This window comes from Varroa jacobsoni, unplaced genomic scaffold (genome assembly GCF_002532875.2).
Source record: "Varroa jacobsoni isolate VJ856 unplaced genomic scaffold, vjacob_1.0 scaffold_300, whole genome shotgun sequence".
Taxonomy (NCBI): domain Eukaryota; kingdom Metazoa; phylum Arthropoda; class Arachnida; order Mesostigmata; family Varroidae; genus Varroa; species Varroa jacobsoni.
In genome coordinates this window covers 213,115-220,049 of record NW_019213202.1, presented here as the reverse complement: position 1 = coordinate 220,049, position 6,935 = coordinate 213,115, and the positions used below count along the sequence as shown (strand labels likewise).

Here is a 6,935-nt window from a genome sequence, read left to right as displayed (position 1 = left end):
ATGTAACAGTACAGTATCAAGTATGCCAATACTAATGGTAACAATCATTCAATATATTTCATAGAAGAATAGATTATCAGCGACTCACTGAAAATGGACCGGAAGCGCCAGAAGTTGTTGTATTTAAATAGACTTGTATTGCAGGTCTGAATTGAGATCTGACCAGAGAATGGTATCGTTTTATTTGAGTGATTGTAATACGATAATTTATCAAAAAAGCTGTTTCTCCTTCCTCTAGGTACAGTATAAGATTGAATATTCACTGCTGATGTCTTTTTTCTCAGCCTGTTCCAAATTTAGGTGATCGATTGGTACCAAACGGCAAGGTCTTCAGTAGTGCGCCTCAATAGAGACAATTAGAATTGTAAATGTGCCGATTTCACTGTATACCGCCATGGTGCTCTACAAAAGGCACACAAACGTTTAGTCTATTGCTCATATACTAGAGGTCATAGTTGTTCGTTACTTTACACTAGGCCAGATCAAAGATATTTAGCATTTGATTCAGCTCCCTGTGTTTTGCGCACATCAGCCTTTACCCTTCGACAGAAATTGGGGAACTAAATATCGATGGCTACTGGATTCCATGTCTGCGTTAAATACTGGAAATGATTGTCACTTCGAACGTCGTCATCATCACCGACTTGATTTCGGAATCGGAAGTTTCGGGATTCCGGTGGTGATAGTCCTGCAGCCGTTACAACGGAACCAAGGGTATTCCAATGCACTACTTGTGTCTTTATAACCCGCGTACGCCGCATCCCCATCTCGTCGTTTTGGCAAGCCACGAGACAAGCCAGGATACCAACAACAACAAACAGCTAAAATGAAAACGACAACGAGAGCGAGAATGGGTCCGTTCGTAAATATTCAGACGGCTTTAGTGGCTTGGCATCGTTTGCGGTTTCGCTGATTATGTCCTCTGCTGCGACACCAGCATAAACTCACCCCATGGACCTGCTAGAGTTCCCCATAGTATGAATCTTTTACAAGTTCCGTCACGGTTCTCTCGTCGACAAGTCCTCTTCGGTTCACTTTACCCTTCTTTTTCCTTTTTGCCTTTTGCTCTCTCTTTCGTTTGGGACACCTGTGCTATAGCAAACCAACTGGTCCTGATAATCTCGTCCTGGCCAGAGCAGACTACCTCCGTTACGCGCTATCCATTTCAGGAAGGAAGGCGGTTAAACTGCTAAAACTGCTGCCCACATAGAGGAGTAGGAGGGGCACTGAGCGCTAAGTGCTAAGAGGTGCAGTGCATTAAGGCAAGTCTGAGGTCGCTACGTCTCCTCAACTCTCCCTCTCTGTACTTTTCTACTTCCTCCGAGGATTATGTGTCTAGCCGCGTTGACCGCAGTGGTCGTCCTCTGAACAGAGGCGGTCCTGTAGCGGTAGCCTGTAACGTCCGCGGCCTGCGCCGTATGAGGTCCAGCACCGACCAGCTTGCTCGGATAACCAAACCGAGAACTAATTAGCACAAGAGGGTGACACAGGCATTGGGGGCGCAGTCCGGACACGATAGCAAACCCAGAATCGGGCGTCATTCATTCAGCGGTCAACAATTTTGGCATGGTTCTAGATTGGGTTGGTGGTTAGTCAATGAGTTCTGCGTGGCTTTACGCAGCTGTGGTGGTGTCAATAATGTCGTAGGGAGCAGTTGGCGAAGCCGGGCGATCAAAGGACGGAGATGTCACCTTCGATGCGCACTATAATTAAGTTGGAAGCAGCAGCAGCAGCGGACGTATGTGTCGGTAAGCATGCGTTCGTCTCCATGTCTAGATAGAAACGTTGACCAATTTCGAAGGAATAAGCGACGGTCGCAACGGAAGCGGAAAACAGCGCTTGCAGTCATCAAACACTTGCAAACACCAAGGGACCGTTCTATCGAACCATGGTAAAAGTAATGGTGTCTTCAGTTGATCAAATGCGGAAACGAAGCAAAGTATTGGGAACAGACTTAGTCCTTGATCATGACAAGTGCTTACCTGAACTTGATCATACGTCGTCACGTATCGTTGCGGACGTAAGTAGACGTAGACTAATAAGCGGTTACGGATTGGCAACAAGAGAGGGGGGACCGAGTTTGCAGCAAGTATCACTGGCAGTAGCGCAGCGTAATAAAAGTAATTGTTCCGTAAACATCAAGTTTTTTTTTTCTAATATGTAAATAAATTTAATAGAATTAAGCTAATTATTGCTGTATATTTCAGAGTGGGTCAACCGAAAGGGAAAATAAAGTTTGAGGCGTTTGTTTGGGTCAACAAGCTTTGATCTGCTCTTTCACGTCTGTCCATGGTATAAATGGTAATTTTTGCTATAGTTATGCTTACACTGCAATCTAATTTCCGATCGTGTAGGGTGCACTATACTTCAAGCTTATACTCTCAGGTTAACTGTGTGATCAGCCATTTATGTATTAGGACGATAAGCAGCTATTAGCCTTAATGATAATTCCCCATGTTCCTTAATTTCTCAAATTCGCTTTGTTCCTTATGTTGTATACTTACCTAGGTCGTAGATACGTTCCTGGGGGCAGTTCACCATATCAATTCGTAACGCGACACAACGCACTCCGTATCTGTTAAAAGAAAGGTCCTCGCTTTGTACTTGTTCGGTCACATTAAATATCGAGAATGTTTACAAAATGATTTCACGTATTAAAGTTGCCCACAACCGATTTCCCACTAGTATCATAACCCAATTCAACCCAACCAAAAGATCACCTATAAGCAATGCTTTCCCATTATTCCATCAGCTTAAGTTTCGTAACAATTTAATGCGAACTCATCAATTGCTGCTACATCCGCGACACCTTCACCGAAACAGAGTAATCAGTAAGTGAAAAAAGTTCCCCATTTCCAAACAGTACCATTTTTCGATTAACGACCTTCGCCGGCCGCAGGAGATATTCGTTATCTCCTCCCAACGAAATTAAATCCTGATGACCCAGATGACAGACTAGTACTATTAGGGTAGTAAAAGCGAAGAGGGAGAATATGAAATAGCTACGTAGCGTGGTTGCACCTCATGGACTTGCCAAGCTGCGTATTCGTTTGCCACTCAACTCCTTTCCATCACTGTAGGAGCGGTGTCCTCAGATCGCGCATCGGACCAAGTTGCTAGGAACAGCTGGCTTTATCTCTAACTTATAGTCTCGGCAGTAGCATTAGCGAAGAGAGTTTCTCTGCTAAAAACATTTCCAATAAACTGACGAATTCAGACTGGTCATTTCGGTTCCGATAGCCGAACAGTATGAATGCATATTGCCAATCGCCTGCGGACCGTATTTAAGAAGATATCCACATGAGCTTAACGGTCGGCTAACGGCGAATTTCGATGTCGGCTGGAGTTGGTCGTATGATGCATGGAATACACTTATCGGGAAAGGTTCTTTAATTATTTATTGTAAACTCGTACCACCTTACTAGTTAGGTCTCTAGCGGCCGCAGAATTGGCGGGAAGCTGTGTTTTCGAGATAGTAGCGCCAATAATTATAGCAGCTCTGTAAGCTAGGGCAGATGTCAAATAGAAGACAGAGAAAATAGCGAAAGTGATGAGCTGTTTACCGACAGAGGTGTCATCACGCCAACACAATCATATATAGTATCACATTGAAGTATCAATCAACTAATTAATTTGTCTTTCTATCTACCGTTGAGTCGTTCATTGAACGCCTTCACGACTTACTGATGTTCACTTCCACAAAGCAAAATCAGCGTTCTTCTATCGTTTTCCATTTAGGATATTTCGCTTTTCATCAATAATTTGATTGCTCGTTAGCTATTTCGCTGGCTAACTTAATTTGAGAACTTGTGTTAGTAAAAATTATAGGGTCACACGAGGGGCCTATACGATCCAATGATTTGCGTAGGCCACTATGTATATACAATATTATCCGCAGTCAGGTGGTTATATATGACAGATTCTTAGACCTTGCTTTGTCTCCTTTCCATAGTTACGAAAAAAATTTGATGTCAACAAAAGACTGGTCTGATGCCTGAGATGCTTAGAATCTGATGAAACTACTGTCTTGCCACAACGCCACACGAGGACAAGTAACAAAATATCAAGACGCAGTCCCGAGTGTTTCGGCTGTGTCAGAATATATTTTGAATATTCTATTAGACACTTGCTTGTTGGGCGGCGACTCAGTTAGGAAGGCCAAGTATATGTTATCTATTAGGCGTAGACGCTGTGTTAATGGCACGCTTACGCGCTCGGGTCAACTTGCGTCTGCGTCGGAAAACAGGAGATCCGCGCAGAGGAAAAGTTAAAAGGTTTAAGCGTACATAGACTCGACGAGTGAGTTACATCTGTAAGCACCACTAGACCATTTCAGCGTAGTTTCGTTCGGTCAAGAACTGCGAATGCAGTGTTCTATCTGTCAGGTTTTATTCTTAGTTCATCGCTCTAAACCATTAGAAGATTTGAACGCCTTGTAGGCAGAGTAGCGGGAAACGATGCAATGATTTGCATAGGCCGCGTATACTAGAACACGCTGACAGGCGGATAAACAAGCATGACGTGAACCCACACGTCCATTCACTTTTATATGACTAGCTAAATACGATCACTGGTTCACCCGAAGGACGCTTTCGAGCGATTCCGAGAAAACGACACTTAGCAGGTAACTAAAGTAGTTTAGCTTTATGGTACCGTAATGCGAGTTACGTATGTGTATTTAAAGACGACAAGCTTCTTTATTGTTCTATGTAGTCTTTAAGGGCAGCGTGGAAACACGTAATTTCTGGAAGTCCTATTGGCTCTAATGGCGTTTGAATTGAGACGTGTGACATCAATGTGCAGACTTTTCTGTTACGTTGTTTTCATAATCACTGGAGGCCTTTCATTTTTTTGGCCTAGAATGCTTATCCACTACAGACAAGTGAAATTCACCTATTTTTCCCGGTAACATTTTTATCTAATTATAATTAAATACTAAATATACACAATTAATTATTGTGTACACACATGCCTATATGGGAGGGATTGACATATTGATTTTATACGGTATGAGTACAAAAAACCTAATGCGTGGAAGTCACTATTCATACAAAAACAAGCTCCCAGTAGTGTTATGGTTAGAGCGGTAGTAACGGGGCCACCTAAAAGAATAAGCGCCTGAAACCCAGCGAACTTGCCCCTTGCGACACTAAACCGTACAACAGAACCTTGTCAGTAAAGGTGCAGCCTTCATAGCCTATTGATTATTTTCCGCGTCTACAATTAGTCGGATGCGAAACATTCCTGCCTTGACAAGTGATCTAGAAGTAACTATCATCGTCATTTCTTGTTCAGTCAATTCGCACTAATATATACATATTTCTACCTATTTGCAATTTGCTTTGTCAACCAGTACTCCCTTTACGTATGACAGCCATTGCGGTTTTTCTTTTTTTGAAACAAGGAAGATCCTTGTTACATTGGCACGTTTTGTTACAGGCATTTTTGTCTTGCCACCGTCGCCCCTTTTCCCAACAAGGTCATCGTCATGTCGGTTGCCACAAGTGCCGCTGAAGCTTAAGTGCTCACGAAATCGTAAGCTATGTCCCTGTTCCATCGGCCTTTGCAGGACAAAAGTAGCCCAATATTTTCCTTCATTTTACTCAGTCAGTTATATCTCCCACTAATACCAGCCGTCAATCTTAAGTTCGCATCAGATGTAGTGTACAAAGAGAACTACGTACGTGGTCTGTCATCAGCGTACGTTCGAAGGTACCCCTTTGTCTCCTCAGTAGCCTGATCACAGGGCGAACGGAATGCCACCATGCCAAAACAACGTCAGCATTTCACAGCGTTCTAGGTGGAGTCACACTTTTACGGAGCAGAACCATCGCAAGCGAGACACGGCAGTTTCACCAGACTTCTTGAGCTGATAAACCGTTCAGTCGTTCATCGACATAGATTCTGACCATCATCGAACTAGTAACGAAATGCTTGCGACACTCAACGACATGCTATTTCACGCATATTCAGAACGCGTGTCCATATGTGGTTCTGTGTACGTTGCTCTGTCTCATATAGCTCCCCGGATGACCGTACAATGTCAATAATCCAAACTACTGACTTGGCGGAAAAAGTGTGTTACGGTAAATATGTACCTCTAGAATAGACAAAACCGCGGTATGAAGATCACCTACCTTATATCAGTTTTTTACAATTCTACCGGCGTTTGATGAAATACAAAACAAACTGTCTAAAAACAGCATAGCCAAACTCTAATATATATGCCTTCTAAAGCGATAACCAAATTTCTGAACCTGCCAAACACGAATCATATTCAACTACGCTAACGTGCATTATCATGCAAATATAGCGCCATAAAAATGATGTTAACAATGTACACGGACACGCTAGCGGCCGGGGAACGATTTTACCACACTCTCGCCAACTGGAAGTGTGAACTATACTAATTAGATGGTTATTTTTTATATTTGCGTAAAACGCTTTATTCTATGTCGTTTGTTTTCAACGGCTAACGAAGAGATCTTACCACTGCCGGGTCAACGCCGTTATCATCGTGATCTTGTACATCGTGATCGATTACACAGGGCCCTGCGTCTTCACACCTTCAAACATCAGAAAGCATACGTAGAGAGTACCTATGTCAGCTACCAAGTTATGCATACTGCAAGCTTACAGAGTCAGTGTCCTATTGTTGCCTGATCTATTCGCCGTCTGTACGGTTTCGCTACTGCATACATACAGCTGTCTACGAGAGCGCGCAACGTAATTTAGCTCAAAGAGAGGGAGGGCTGGGGTGGGTAGCCTCTCTCTTATATTGGCGGTCCGAAGATGAAGAAGCGAGTATCCTCCCAAATAGTTACTGTCAGGGAAGTGATCGACACTCGCGCGAAGTGTTTGATACGGATTAATTTGCAGAAGGAACCAAAACGAGACTTGTAGTAGTAGCATATTGAACGAGCTTAACTATGCAC

General features: G+C 43.2%; 1 long non-coding RNA gene across 1 annotated transcript in view; it reads right to left on the bottom strand.

The window, feature by feature from the left end:
• Positions 1–6,667, bottom strand: part of LOC111259164 (uncharacterized) — a 13,228-nt gene extending 6,561 nt beyond the window's left edge. The window contains exons 1-2 of the long non-coding RNA XR_002679453.2: positions 6,491–6,667; positions 2,505–2,575 (exon numbers count right to left, since the gene is read on the bottom strand). This is a non-coding gene — a long non-coding RNA (uncharacterized LOC111259164). The remainder of the gene's footprint in view (positions 1–2,504; positions 2,576–6,490) is intronic.
• Positions 6,668–6,935: the final 268 nt, after the last annotated feature.